Below are 15,706 nucleotides of genomic sequence, written 5' to 3'. Positions count from 1 at the left end.
TTTTTCTAATATTCCTAGTAGTAGCATCTCTGGTTTATATTGGATTTTTTGACCCGTCATTTCTGTTATCCATTTCCAAACCCTAAGCTTTCACCATTAGAAGCAGTTACATACTCCAACTTATACAGACAAGGTTATTACATATAAAGATATCCTGTCAGAGGAAGGCCATCTAAAGCAAAGACAAGAGCTGAGACAACAGGGAATAGTTTTGGGATGGTGGTCCTACCTTCAGGTACAAGCACAATATGTGAAAGATAAGAAAGAGTGGGGAATTAATAGACAAGACACAGGGCTTGACAAAACATTACCAGGTTCAGAGAAAAAACAAATTAAAAATATATATAAATATATGTTAGAATATAAATTATATGAGGAACAAGTCAAAGAAACAATGGTTACCTGGGCAATAGATTTGGGACACGCTATAAATTTGGACCAATGGCAGCAAATTTGGGAGTGTAACAATAAAATCACATTGGCGACGACTTATAAGGAAAATCTTTATAAGATGCTTTATAGATGGCATTTGCCACCAGCTAGACTCGCAAAAATGTATAGTGGTTACTCACCACTCTGCTGGAAGTGCAAAAGGGAAAAGGGTACTTTTTTCCACGTTTTGGTGGGCTTGTAAAGAAGTACAGGTTTGTACATACATTTTGGATGGTTAAGGAGGCCAAGTCACAGAGGTGTGTGTGTGCAGGTGTCTTAGAGTCAGCGTGGACTCCTGCTGATTGCGTGAACTCCCTGTACGTTTTGGGTTTTTTTGCAAGATTTCAGAAATAGTTTGCCATTGGCTCCTTCCTAGGGCTGAGAAAAAGTGACTGGCCTAAGGACACCCAGCTGGCTTTGTGCCTAAAGCGTGAGTAGAGGTCACGGCCTCCTAGTTTCTTCCCAGGTGCCTTAACCACTGCACCAAACTAGTTCTCAGTCACAGAGATAGACTGCCAAATTGATGATGTTTCTGGACGTGTTCTTACTGTACTAATAAAGTTAACAAGGTTAGCTGTTGCTAACTATAAGGCATGAATGAAAAGTAATGCCTCCAATATTACAAGTTGCCAAGAGATGGCCAGTACCAATGCACTAAAACAGCGGTTCTCAACCTGTGGGTCGCGACCCCATTTGGGGTCGAACGACCATTTCACGGGAGTCGCCAAACAAGGCTGTCCGCCATTTTTTCCCCTTTTCTTTAGCTGTGCTACTCCCTTTTCTTCTATTGGCTTTTGAAAGCCAATAGAATAGACTCTATTCAAGAGACTCTATTCTATTGGCGTTCGAAAGCCAATAGAATCTATTGGCTTTTGAAAGCCAATAGAATAGACTCTGTTGAATAGAGTCTAATTCTATTGGCTTTCAAAAGCCAATAGGAATTGTCCAGGCTGTCTCTGCTCTGCTGAGCCCACCAAAAGCCCCAGTCTGCAAACGGTGCTGCAAGGCGAACTTTCTGAAAAGCTTCCCTCCCTGCTGAGCAACTACTAAAAGTAAGTAAAAGAAGGCCAGGGGTGGGAGGTGGGAGGCCAGCAAGTGCAGGGAGGGTTGCTGGCACGCGTGGGGCCTGGCAGGTGCCTTACCTACCTTGGGCTGGGCCAGCTGGTGGCCCAGCCGGTGGTTGGCCTGCACCATCGCTGCCGCTTGCCGTGGCCACCCAGGAGCACCTGGGCCTGCCTGCCGCCGCCCCGAACGGGCAGTGGCCAAGGTAAGGCTAGCGGGGCAGCGGCAGGTGCAGGGAGGGTTGCTGGTGCTCGTGGGGCCCGGCTGGTGCCTTACCTGCCTTGGGCTGGGCCAGCTGGTGGCCCAGCCAGTAGTCGGCCTGCGCCATCTCTGCCGCTTGCCAGCTACACCTCGGCTGGCGCAGGGGGCGGCACCACGCATGCGCAGTGCTCACAGGCAGGGAAATACAGGTAGTCCTTGACTTATGACCGGTTGCGGGGTCGCAGCATTAGGAAGGTTGAGAACCACTGCACTAGAAGCTCTGGCATTTTCTTTAACACCTGTTCTTCCACTTCACTTGGTAGGAGAAAAGTGTTTGTGAACTGGAAGTCTGTAGTAAATACTCATCAGTGTGCTCTAACAAGGCATCATAACTGAATTTTTGACTGCTGAAGTCGTCTCTGAATGCAGGTTGTTTGTGATGGTGGCTGTGTGATTAAGTGGTGTGCATTGCTGGGATAAAAAAAATGGCAAAGATGGTGAACCAGGAAGTGTTGGTTTGTGTGATCAAGAAGCCGTGACAGCAAACAATAAGTTTCACATGAGAAAGGTTGATCAACTGATTAAGGACAATTGGTGGTTCACTCAAAGGAAAATTGCTGCCAGGCCTAGAATCTCACAGAAGTGTGTGGATCACATTGTTGATTTTCTTTGTGTAAGATGTGTTCCAATCCATGCTCAGGCAGAGATGAAAGGTTCAAAAGTTGAAATTTGCAAACAATTGTCACACTGCAGGAATGAAGATGAGGAATTTCTCCACAGCATCATGATGACCAATGAAATAAGACTCATCGTTATGATCCAGAAAAGAAGTATCAGATGAAAGAAGGTCATCACAAGCTTCACCTGTAAAAAAATAAATCAATAAAAAACTCATGTTTAGAGTGTTGGCATAGTATTATTCACATTGATTTTCTCAAACCCGGCACCACTATCAACAAAGTACTATATTGCAACACTGAAGACAATTAAGACAGCAATTAAGCAGAGTCTGGAGGAGAAAAAGCAAATGTTTACAGTAGGTTTCATATCTCACAAACCACATAAGAACAATTACAAATTTGGGTTTTGCTGTCTTACCCCATTTGCCATACATCTAGACTTGGCACCAACTTTCTTCCAAAATTGAAGGAATACTTTTATGGACATATGTTTGATCTGGTTTGACATATGGACATATCTAGATCTGGTTGAAGAAACAAAGCATAAAGTTTATTCATGATCACTTTATGAAGTTTGATAATCATTAACAGAAATGTTTGATGATGTGCAAAAGTAACCAAATGCAGGTAATTAGGTAATATTTAGAACACAGAATAACAGAGTTGGAAGGGACCTTGGAGGTCATCTAGTCCAATCCCCTGCTCAAGCAGGAGACCCTATACAATTTCAAACAAATGGCTATCCAGTCTTTTCTTGAAAGCTTCAGTGTTGGGGCATACACAATTTCTGAAGGTAAGCCATTCCACTAGTTGATTTTTCTCACCGTTAAGAAATCTGTCCTTAGTTCTAGGTAGCTTCTCTCCTTGTTTAGTTTCCATCCATTGTTCTGGATCATGTAACCCTGATTAAAGCATGTAGATCTGTATGTTAGAATGTTTGGCATTTATTGGGTTAAGTGCTGTCTCCTTAAGAGATGGCTTATGGGTAATGTAGTTTAGCTAGTCAGCAATCCCATGGTAACAGATCTGTAGGAGGAGCTGCTGAGCTCATGACAGGATATCCTGGCTATGAGCCAGTTTGGAATGCCTTTGTCTGAGATAAACATGGGACCACCGCAGGACTCAGATGGTCCCATTCCACGCTAGAAGTTGGTATGGAGGAAGTATTAATTTCTTACTTATAAAGATGAACAGATGTACAATATCCAGAAGCAACAACCATAATTGCAAGTATTTCCTTCTGAATAAAATATCTGTTACTATTATACTGTCTCTTTTACAGGGCCTATTTTCCTTCTTTCACTCCTGGCAGAAATTGGAGAAAGATCCACGTTTGACAGTCCAGCTACAAGTTAATCGTCCTGATCAGCCACAAGAACCACCTGTCCCAAAATAAGTCCCAAAGTAAGAAATTCATTTTCAGCAATTTGAAAGGAAGAGCACACACTGTTATTTAAAATTCAGCATATTTGGAGATAGGAAGTTAGAAGAAGCAAGCAAGCAAACAAGAAAGCACAACCTATGCAAACATACAGGAAGTATTTTTGGTTTTGGAAATCCTATTTCTCAGTGCTTAAGTACAGCTATCCATCTCACGTTTAATGCTTATTAAATGTACTGATTTATTTACTATTATTATAGATTGCCACACTGCAGACTCATTGTGGTTTACAATATTGCAATTAAAATATATAAACAAATGTTACAAATGCTGAGGCCCTAGAAAGAGTGCAGAGAAGAGCACAAAGATGATAAGGGGTCTGGAAGCTAAATTGTATGATGAATGGCTAAGGAAACTGTTTGTTGGGCCTAACTAGTGGTGGGATTCAAATATGTGAACAACCAGTTTTCTGTGTGGATGCCTCTGGAGGTCCATTCTGGGCCTGGGCAACAAAAAATTAGCTACCGGTTCTGCCGAAGTGGTGCGAACAGGCTGAATCCCATCACTGGGCCTAACGAAGAAATGGCTTATGGGAAATAAGATAGCTGTCTTCCCATACTTGAAGGGCTGTCACAAGGAAGAGGGTGTCGATTTAATCTCCATAGCACCTGAAGCTAGGACAAAAAGCATGATAGAGAATGTTTTACTTTTTTTCTTTATTGTGGGTGGCTTAAGTTTTGGATTAGTTGATGTCGTGTTCATTTTAATGTGTGTTATTGTGATTGTTGTCATTCTGAATCATGTTTTGAAGATAAAAATAGACAAGGATTCAACTGTATTCTCACGGCCAACATCCTTTTTTTATATCCTGCAGACACCCCTGAATATGAATGATACTCATGCCACTTATGTGTTCCAGACAAAACTTGACAACATTGCTTTTTAGACATGGAGAAAGTAAATCCAGCCAATCAGGTGGCACGATATGGCATATCAAATATTGTTATTAAAATTACCATTAAACAAAACCAAAACCATCATAACTGATGTGATCTGCTTTGTTTATTTTTGTTCATATACTTGTAAACTATTTATATAATGTTTGTTAATTATTAATATTTTAAACATCCCATAGAGCATAGATAACATTTCACATATCGATATATTTAGATATACATGTGTGTCGTGTCTTTATTAGACATGATATCACAACGTTAGTGCAAACTTTGAAATTCTCTACAATTCTTAATTAGGCAGAAAATAGGAATGAGAAAAGGGGGAGAGCACAGAGCCATCAAATATTTATAATTTGTAATTAAAAGCTGAGCCTATGACTTGACAGTAAGAGTTTTCTTCTTGCTTTCTTTTTCCCCACCCCTCTTCTCTTTCCCACTGTGCCCGATGAGTAATCCTATGGAATGTACTCACTTTATAAACTGACGAAGACACAATCCTGCTACAGTTTGGAAATAAGCTGTGGAATGTTTCCAACCTTAATTATTAACAAGATTGTTTTCTAATGAAAATGTGCTTTTCTTCATGGCGAGGGTGATAGAATAGATTATGATTGAGTTAGTGCTATATCTCCAGCTTTCTACTACAACAAAACAATACATCATAACATTTGTTGTTCCTGTGTCAGTTCCTATCCTGCCTCTGTTGCATCTGTTCATTACCCAATCACATTCTCCCAATTTGTGGGTGTCTCAGCTGTTCTTGGCAAAATTGTTGGTTTTCTCGTCTAGGTTTGCTGGCATACACTTTCAATGTATCACCAAACACCAGAGAAAATACCCATTAGACAGGGCATTACAGCAGGGATGGGGGTGAGTCTGACTGCTCCAGGCTTATTACTCTGCCCCTCCTCTCACACCCCGTTTGGGCACCTCCCAAGCTGGAATAATATGAAATAAAGAAACATATGGAGAGGTTGCAATATCTCCAGAGAGAACAGAGGCAGAGTCTGTCATGATTGTAATACTTGCTAGTTCCTGTGTTTTCAACCTTAGTCATTTCCAAGTGTGTATTTTAAATCCCAGAATTTCACAGCCAGATTAGCCATTGATGAGGATTCTGGGAATCCAGAATACTTGGAAGTTGTTAGGTTGGGAAACCCTGCTATAGAGTATGAAAGATGAAACAGGTGTGATAGATAGATAGATAGATAGATAGATAGATAGATAGATAGATAGATGGATGGATGGATGGATGGATGGATGGATGGATGGATGGATGGACGGACAGACAGATAACCTTTATTGTCATTTTTTTCTGTGGGCACAATGGTACATGTTAAAAACAAAATTTAGTTGCTTGCTCTCAAAGTGTACACATACATCATCATCATCATCATCAAGTTGGAAGGGACCTTGGAGGTCATCTAGTCCAACCCCCTGCTCAGGCAGGAAACCCTACACCATTTCGGACAAATGGCTGTCCAGTCTCTTCTTAAAAACTTCCAGTGTTGGAGCATTCATCGCTTCTGGAGGCAGGTTGTTCCATTGGTTAATTGTTCTAACTGTCAAGAAGTTTCTCCTTAGTTCTAGGCTGCTTCTCTCCTTGATTAGTTTCCATCCGTTGCTTCTTGTCCTGCCTTCAGGCGCTTTGGAGAATAGCTTGACTCCCTCTTCTTTGTGGCAGCCCCTGAGATATTGGAACACAGCTATCATTTCTCCCCTCGTCCTTTTCTTCATTAAACTAGACATACCCAATTCCAGCAACCGTTCCTTATATGCTTTAGCCTCCAGTCCCCTAATCATCTTTGTTGCTCTTCTCTGTACTCTTTCTAGAGTCTGAACCACTTTTTTACATTGTGGTGACCAAGTGTGGCCTTACCAAGGCATTGTAAAGTGGTATTAATACTTCACGTGATTTTGATTCTATCACATACTATATACAACATATGTATAGACATACACCCTTACATATAAGTAACATATAAATATTAATCACTGTCCATTTTAAATACATAACAGAAGGAGGAAGCTTTAGAGTTCATAAGGTTAATACTGTATGGAACAAAACTATGACTGAATCTGGATGTTCTGCTTCGGATATCACAAAGCCTCCTCCCAGAAGGTAACAAAGAAAACAGGTCGTGAAGAGGATGTGTAGTGTCCCAGACAATCTTGCTGACCCTGTTCAAGCAACACTTATATGCTATGTCTTGGATGGAAGGGAGAGAACTGCCAATAATCTTTTCAGCCATCCTCATCACACTCTGCACCACCTTCCTGTCTGAAGTAGTGATGCTTCCAAACCAGATTATGATGCTGTATGACAGGATGCTCTCAATTGTCCCTCTGTAGAAAGTGGTAAGGACAGGGGAAGGAAGATGTGCTTTTCTCATGCAACACAAAAAATGTAGCCATTGCTGTGCTCGCTTCACCAGTGTCTCGCTACTGAGTGACCAAGCCAGCCTACTTGTTAACTGTACACCCAGGAATTTGATGCTGGTAACCATCTCCACAGGTGAATCATTAATGCACAGAGAAGTGTGGCTGTACCTGCCTTTTCTGAAATTCACAATGATCTCTTTGTTTTTTCCATTGTTTAAAACTAGGCTGTTCCCCTTACATCAGTTCACCAAACCCTTAATCTCCTTGCAGTAAGCACCCTCATTGTCATCTTGAATAAAGGCCCACTACTGTTGTATCATCCGCAAACTTCATAATATGGTTGGTGGCAAACCTAGCACAACAGTCATGGGTCAACAGGGTGAACAGCAGCAGACTTAGGATGCAGTCCTTAGGAGAACCTGTGCTCAAGAAAATGGTATTAGAAATATTTGTATCAGCTCGCACGTACTAGGGCCTGTTCGTAAGAAAATCAAGAATCCAGTTACACAAAGGAGTGTTTAAGCCTAAAGGGCCCAGTTTGTCTACTAGATGCTGGGGAATGAATGTGTTAAATGCTGAACTGAAGTCGACAAACAACAAACACACATGAGTATTTCTTTCCTCTAAGTACTCCAAGCTCAGATGAAGAACAGAAGAAATAGCATCTCTGCAGAGCGATTTGGTCGGTAAGCAAACTGAAGCGAGTCAAATGCTGGCGGGAAGCTAGATACAATAATGTCCTTTATCAGCTTCTCAAAGCATTTCATAATGATGGATGTCAGTGCAAGTGGTAGAAACTGGGGGAAAATGCAAAAAAATAAATACATTGGCAACTATATGCTATATATGAATTAAGTTTGAGCTTGCCATTAGAAATTATTTACTTTCAAAGTTTATAGGGGGAAGTAAAGTTAACTACATACAGACCTCTCTGCTTAATGTTTAACATAGGAAGGTTGTTTCTAGGAAAAAGCAGCTCTCGGCACAAGCCAGGAGAAATCTGGAAAAAATGCCCATGCAACAATTCTTTGAGCCTTCTTTAATTTAAATATATATATATAATTTATTTGCATCGTTATGCAGCCCGTGCAATGAGAGCATGGTCAACTCAAGATATACTATAGGTTTGGCTTATTAATAATAAATAAGTAAATAGGGATGAATCTGTTTTGCATATTTCCATTTCCTATGTCAGCTTCCTTCAGGGGAATAAAGGATATTGATGAAGGAACTGTTCTTCACAAAGTTATTACCTGAAACCATTAAAACAAAGCGCATCAAATGGAAGCACTTTGGTTTTCACATGGATTTGCTTTCTGGATTTCTGTACTTTATTAGCTTGCAATGTGTTCCCTTCCTTTTCTATCCCCTGCCCATCAAGTATCTCTGTACGTTAGCAACACTGAAATAAACTGTTCATTTTTTCTCCCAAAAGCATCAAAATCTATTTTAATATCAGATGTATAATGGCTCTGGGGTAATTAATAAAGTAAACAAATGTGTGGAAAGACAATGATGGGTCTGAGTTTCTTTTGTTTTGTTTCTTTCTCTCTCTTTCAATGCAGAACAAAGTCTGCCTCAACAGCTGGCCGGCCCAGTAAACAGATGTTACAAAAAAGTGTCTCCCCCCCCCATTTGTGAACATTCTGTTGAGCCACAGAGGTTGAAAAAAGCTCCTTTCTGTTCAGCATCCCCAAGTTACAATCTTTTATTTAGCATGCTGATGAGAAAGAAGTCTGTTAAGTGGAGATGGACTCTAGCCAGCTGTTAAGCACTGGCAGCTCGGCAGTCTTCCTGCTATTCGCTGTCCTCTAAAAATCAAAATCAGACGGCATGTTTGTTGCCACTTTCTACCTCTCAGTAATTATTATTTCTCACTGGGGGTCTTGCGATTCCAAAATCCTAGAATCAGACTTTGTACCGTGAGCACCAGAGCTAGCAATACTTTTTAGCAGGCCAAGAAGTTGGATAAAGTCATGTTTTAAAATGCCTTCAGCCCATTTGTCTTTTCTAGAAATTGCAAATGGGTAATTTAAAAGGCTTAAAGGTCTGAAAAATAATGTTTTGCCTTTTGGTACAGCAGTTACTGTTTTGTGTATTTAACAGGACGCTGACAGTTCTCTTTAAGAATGAGAAGAATCCTATTAAATCAGACCCAAGATTCAAATGCAGGATCTTGCTGTAGATAGTGAAGCTTTCTAAGGAAATTTCCACATGCGGCTTAAGCCATTTCCTCCCATGCTTCTGAGCTGCCCGAATGGGTTGACAGCCAGACTATGCTGGTGCTCAACCTGGACTATGGACACTGCATGATCTGACTGATGATTTCCACGCTATTGCCCTTCCCATCCCTGTAAGAAAAAGGCCAGCCTCACTAACTGGCCCCTTTGTGGATGGATCTACCAATGCCTGTCTTCTCCTTTTAGGGATTGTTCCCTCCTTAAAGTGCTTTCCCAGATGTTTGCTCCCCTTCCTACATCATATTTTTGACTGTAATGCAGATCCTTTTTTTTTTTTTTTGCCTTTTCCTAATTTCTTCATAAGGTGCCATCATTGCTATAATTACAAAAGAGGAATGGGTTCTTTTTTAATCTACATTCTCTGGGGGTCCATGAAAATTTTGTAGCAAGGAAAAAAAACCACCATAACGTTTAGCTTCGTGGAAATAAAATAGCAACATCCCTACATGGCAAATTAATTTTTTTAGAAAAGGGAAAGCGAAGAGAAGCTTTGCCCTGCTGTATGCAGGGGGTGGGAAAGCAAGAGGAGCATGCTCCATTCAGCCTGGATAGAAATCGAAAGGACGCCCACTGGGAGATGTAAGAACTGAATGGAGCATAAGGTGCTACGGATGAGGATAGTTCATTGATTTAATAGGCCACCACAGGATCAGCTGCAAGGATATGTATGTATGTATGTATGTATGTATGTATGTATGTATGTATGTATGTATATGTATATGTATATGTATGGCAATTGAGTTTGGAGTGCATTTGTGATGAAATATCAGGAGCACAGAGTAGGGAACTGGTTAGTGCCCCATAATGGCAATGGGCCATTAATTTGTTCATTCATTCATGCAGTTTGGTCTAGTGGTTAAGACACCAAGCTAAAAACCAGGAGACTGTGAGTTCTAGTTCCACCTTAGGTATGAAAGTTGGATGGGTGACTTTGGGCTAATCACTCTCTCTCTCTCTCTCTCTCTCTCTCTCTCTCTCTCTCTCTCTCAGCCCAAGTCACCTTACAAGGTTATTGCTATGTGGAAAATCAGAGAAGGAGTGTAAGGTATGTTCACTGTCTTGAGTTATTTATAGAAATAATAAAGATGGGATTAAAAACCTTTATTAAAAACATCATATGGTTTCCCATCTTGTAATCAACTCTAGACAATGAACCAGTATAATATCTTACATAAAAAACTATAGAATAATAGAAAATCAAGGGTTCACCTCCAGTAAACTATATGAAATATATCCCATCCTACATCCTTTGCCAGGAAGATCCTTAAATACATTATGGGGTTTTTTTTGGGGGGGGGGGGAGAGAAATGCCTTCCCTTTTGTTGGCCCTTGATTATATATATAATGAGATTGTGGAGATGTGCACACTGATATTTTCCAAATGTGGAGAACAGTGAGTGCATCATTCAGCTTTCTGATAAGCATTAGGATTCCATATTTGGGTTCCAAAAATCTGGATGATCACTAGATGGGAACAAAAGTTAGGATGTGCTGTATCTCACTGGTGCCACCTAGTAACCGTTCATTTTTTTTGCAGTGCAAATATGACAGCCCTAGTAAAGACGAATATAAAAGTCTATTGCTCCAGTTAGATCCTAAAATTTAATAAATGAATTGAAGGAGTAAGCAGTAAAAGGGAGAAGCAGTATAATTTTCATAGTGCTTCACCCCAGTCTGACTTACAGAATCATATTAAATATGCAAAATAGGTACATATAGATAAACCTGTCTAATTTGCTTAACTTGTACAGGTTGTCTAATTCCTATTTTGGCACACAATTTGAATTACTGTGAATGCAAAGCATCATTTCGTACAGCTCTAAAGAATATTTATGGAGAATAAAGCTACCTGTGGTTTGTTTCTGTGGCTGCACGGAACTTGCAAGTTCTATATGTCTCTGAATGCCATTGTGCTGGAAATAAAGTAAAAAAGGCACATTGTGTGAGGCTTGTAGAGATTCTTGCAGTGGCCCATATTTATTTCCTGTGGGCACTGCAAGAATCTCTATGTGGGATTAGATAAGCCTCACACAATGTGCCTTTTTTATATCTTAAACTTGTACATATTCTCTTACGTATTTAATACAAAAGATATTTTCAGATGCTATGGCTTAGATGTCTCTTCACCCATCACCCCAGACTTCTGCTGAAAATGAGTCATAAATTGTATTTCCTTCTATGACATGCATTCCAAATTCCTAGGCACACATTCAAAAGAAATCTCCATGGAGCAACTCATTTGCTCTAATTAGCTTCGTTTTGTTCTAGACAGCCAGCCTCAGAAGGGAACTGTTGAGTCCGTGGCGGGAAAACAGACACGAGAAGCAGCTGGAGTTCTCAGTTTCATTTATTCAGCGTTCAGCTTACAGGAAGATGGCTTCAGCCTCGCCCAAACGCCTCGCAGCCTCTTATATAGGCAACTCCCGGGTAAATGGGTTACTTTTCCCACGCCAGCACCCGCGCATGCGCACGGCGCTGGCGACAGCCTGTCTGGTCCCGGGCAGCTTTGCACCTGCCCGGGACTGCCTGCAAACGCCCGAGCCGTTTGCAAAGGCTCGGGACATAACACCCCTTTCCCCGGGCTAAAACTACTACCAACATACAACATTTATTTTATATGACATTTTGCTCCCCAGTGCTCCCACTGATTACTGGCTTTTGCCTTGCCAGCAATGTTATGTAATCTTCTAGATACTTAGGAGATTTCTTTGCTCTCTGTGACCTTCTTAGCTCTGGTTTACTGGCATAAGTCCCCTGACTGGAGGGAGGCGTGAGCCTGTTCTCTCTATTGTGTCCTGGTGTCTTCCAAGGACTGTGCCCCGATGCCTGGCCTGCTTGCTTGCCCACCGGGCTCGTCAGGCCAGGGCTTCTGTTACTTTGTGACCTGGTTGACCTACCTATCTGTAGACCCTCAGGCCCCTTGAAGTGATAGCCGCTGCTGGGCGTCTCTGTAGAACCTCCTAGGTCAGTCCAAGACCTGTCAGGAGGCTGTCCATTCCCTGAACCCCATTCTGTGTTCGGGCTCGTGTGGGTTTCTGTACTTTCCCACAACTCAGGTGTTCCCTGATTTGTGCTAGGGTTGTTGTAGTCGGGACTTGGGTCCTCGACTAACTCTGTGTATGTTTGACCCCCTGTAGGATTTGGGGTAAGGTCAGGCCAACCTTGGGAATTGTGTGCCAGCTCTCTTGCGGGGAATGAGTTGTTGGGATGCCCCCGGGTATCCTCCGTTGCTGGAGTGCTGTGTGATGTGTGTGGAAAGTGAGTATGCCCCCGGGGTGACTCCCTGGCTGGAGTAGGCGTGAGTGCCTGTTGTGTGGATAAGCTCCATGACTTTCTTTTCGGAGCAATTGCAGAACCTTGGGACGAGCCGTTTGTGGCTCCCTCAGTGGAGATGGGCAGTAGCTCTTGCCCTACCCTTTGCTCCAAAGGGTCCCCCTCCCCCCCTGGAAAAGACCCAGGAGTCTCAGCAGAAAAGTCTCGCCTAGAGCGAAGTTGGTCGATGTGCCGACGCAGGACACGACCGTTGTCCAGGGCAACCTCGTAGGAGAGAGGACCTGTGATCCTGGACACAGAAGCGGGGACCCATGTATGACCAGGCCCGTAATTGCGAGCCCAAACCGGGGCACCCACAAGTAGTTGTCTAGGTGCCCTAGGATGTGAGGTAGATGAAGGCAGTCTGTCCGGATGCAACCGGTCAAGTCTAGTAGTAAGTTGGCGCCCCCAACGAAGTTCAGCTGGACTTCTCCCTGTAGAAGTGGACGGTGTGGTGCGATAAGAAAGGAGAAAGTCAGCCAACCTGTGATGCCAGTCCCCGTAGGTGAGTCTCTTCAAGGCGTCCTTTGCGATGCGCACCATGCGTTCAGCCATACCGTTGGTGGACGGGTGAAAAGGCGCAGACGTGGCATGACGAATCAGGTTTGCCTGTAAGAAAGCTTGGAATTCGGAGGAGGTGAATTGAGGGCCGTTGTCGGACACAATGACATCTGGCAGCCCGTGTGCAGCAAAAATCCCCCTCAGTACCTGAATAGTCTTTGCAGTGGTGGTGGATGAGACAGGCACAACCTCAAGCCATTTTGAATGGCTGTCAACAAGGACCAAGAAGAACTGGCCCTGAAAGGGCCCAGCGTAGTCAATGTGCACCCTAGACCATGGGGACTGTGTTTCCTCCCATCTATGCACAGGAGCTTGGGGCATCTCTGGGCGAGATCGTTGGCACAGGTGGCATGCGTGTACCTTAGCCTCAATATCTTTATCTAAAGCAGGCCACCACAAGTGGCTGCGTGCAAGAGCCTTCATACGAACAATGCCAGGATGACCCTCGTGGAGGGATTCTAAGACCCTAGTCCTCATTGAGGTGGGAATGACAACTCTGTTTCCCCAAAGCAGACAACCCTGAGAAAGGGACAGTTCGTTTCTTTTGGACCAGAAACTCTGAAACTCAGGACTAGGGCAGTGCTCAGGCCACCCGGACAGGACCCAGGAGCGGACACGTGAAAGTGTGTGATCTGTACCTGTTTCAGCGGTAACATCCCTGGCACTAAGAGGGAGCTCGGGCAAGGCTTGGATTGATAGAATGTTGACAGCTGGCGCGGGGTCAGCTTCTACTACTGGCAGAGGCAATCTACTGAGGCCATCAGCATGGCCCATTTCTTTCCCAGGCTTGTGGAGTAATGAAAAATCATATGCAGACAAGAAAATAGACCACCTAAGCATTCTAGGGGAAATGATGTGGGGAGTCTGCTTACGTGTGGTAAACAGTCCCAGCAGAGGCTTATGGTCAGTGAAGACCGTGAAATGCCTGCCATATAGAAAATCGTGGAATTTTTTAATTCCAGCAACAACAGCCAGAGCCTCCCTGTCTATCTGAGCGTAGTTGCGCTCGGCAGAAGACAGTGTTCTGGAGTAGTATGCAATAGGAACCTGAGTTCCATCAGACCTGAGGTGACTCAGGACAGCTCCAACCCCGTAGGGGGACGCATCACAAGCGATGCACACAGGGAGAGACTCATTGAAATGTGCAAGAACACTGTTAGAAGTGAGCAAGGCCTTGACTTCTTTAAAGCAAGCCTCATGTGCTTGTGACCACAGCCACACAGCATGTTTGTCTAGTAGCCTGTGAAGAGGCTCAGCTACACTAGCCTTATGTGGAAGAAAAGAATTGTAGAAATTCAGGAGGCCTAAGAAGGCCTGAAGTTCGGCCTTAGACTTTGGCCTGGGTGCTTCTAAAATAGCAGTTAGTTTGGATTCAGCAGGATGAATCCCAGCAGCATCAATTTTGAATCCCAGAAATTCAGTAGAAGGCACCCCAATCTGGCATTTGTCTTTTCTGAGCTTGAGGCCTGATTTCCTGAATCTTAACAGGACAGCCCTAAGCCTTTCAGCTAGAATGTGTGTGGAGTCTCCTGCAATCAAGACATCGTCAAAGTAGGGGCAGACCCCTGGTATACCTCGTAGTGTGTTTTCCATAACGCTTTGGAAAATCCCAGGAGCGACATTCACTCCAAACTGTAGCCTTTTTACTTTAAAGGCTCCCCTGTGGGTCACAATGGTCTGAGCTATGGCAGCATCATCATCAACAGGCAGCTGTTGATATGCTTGAGCTAGGTCAAGCTTTGCAAAAACACGCCCCCCCTTGAGAGAGGCCAGGATGTGACTGACCACAGGAACAGGATAGGCATGTTGCTGCAATGCCTTATTGAGTGTGCATTTGTAATCAGCACAAATGCGAATGTCCCCATTTGCCTTTAGAGGCGTGACAATGGGGGTCTCCCACGGGCTGGAATCAACAGGTTCTAGGATTCCCTGTTGGATTAGTTTGTCTAGTTCAGTGTCAATCTTACTTTTTAAAGCAAAAGGGACCCTTCTTGCTTTAATCCTAATGGGAGTGACAGTGGGGTCTAGCTTTAAGGACACAGGTGGTCCTTTGAATGTGCCCAGCTGGGGGCTGAAAACATCTGCAAATTCTTTGCAGACTTCCTGTAGGTCGAGTGTTTGTAAGCTATTGAGTCCTGTGACGTGTATCCCCAGGGCCTCAAACCAATCGAGTCCTATGAGACTCGTTCGTTCACCCCCTACTACTAATAAGTCTAGTGGACCTTCAAAACTCTTGTATTGCACGTTAAGGGTGGCCTCCCCCTTAACACACACTCTTGAGTTCTGAAAATCTGTTAATACAATATCAGAAGGCCTTAACTTGGCCTTAGACCCACTTCTGGAACAAATCTTCCTAAATGTATGCAATGAAATGATGGACAGGGCAGACCCTGTGTCTAGTTCCATAGATAATGGAACCCCTTGTAGCTTCACGTTGAGTGACAGCTTTTTCTTCATGGGCTTGTGTGTGCCTGTTCTACAGATGCTTCTTCGCGAAGC

General features: G+C 43.2%; 1 long non-coding RNA gene across 1 annotated transcript in view; it reads right to left on the bottom strand.

Annotated features, from left to right (window-relative positions):
* Positions 1–1,900: 1,900 nt before the first annotated feature.
* Positions 1,901–15,706, bottom strand: part of LOC120304601 — a 36,828-nt gene continuing 23,022 nt past the window's right edge. The window contains exons 2-3 of the long non-coding RNA XR_005555766.1: positions 2,794–2,899; positions 1,901–2,559 (exon numbers count right to left, since the gene is read on the bottom strand). This is a non-coding gene — a long non-coding RNA (uncharacterized LOC120304601). The remainder of the gene's footprint in view (positions 2,560–2,793; positions 2,900–15,706) is intronic.

The sequence above is a fragment of the Crotalus tigris genome, unplaced genomic scaffold (genome assembly GCF_016545835.1).
Source record: "Crotalus tigris isolate CLP2741 ecotype Arizona unplaced genomic scaffold, ASM1654583v1 scf7180000017641.3106099, whole genome shotgun sequence".
NCBI lineage: Eukaryota > Metazoa > Chordata > Lepidosauria > Squamata > Viperidae > Crotalus > Crotalus tigris.
Note: the sequence above shows the minus strand (reverse complement) of the source record. Positions and strands in the feature narration are given on the sequence as shown.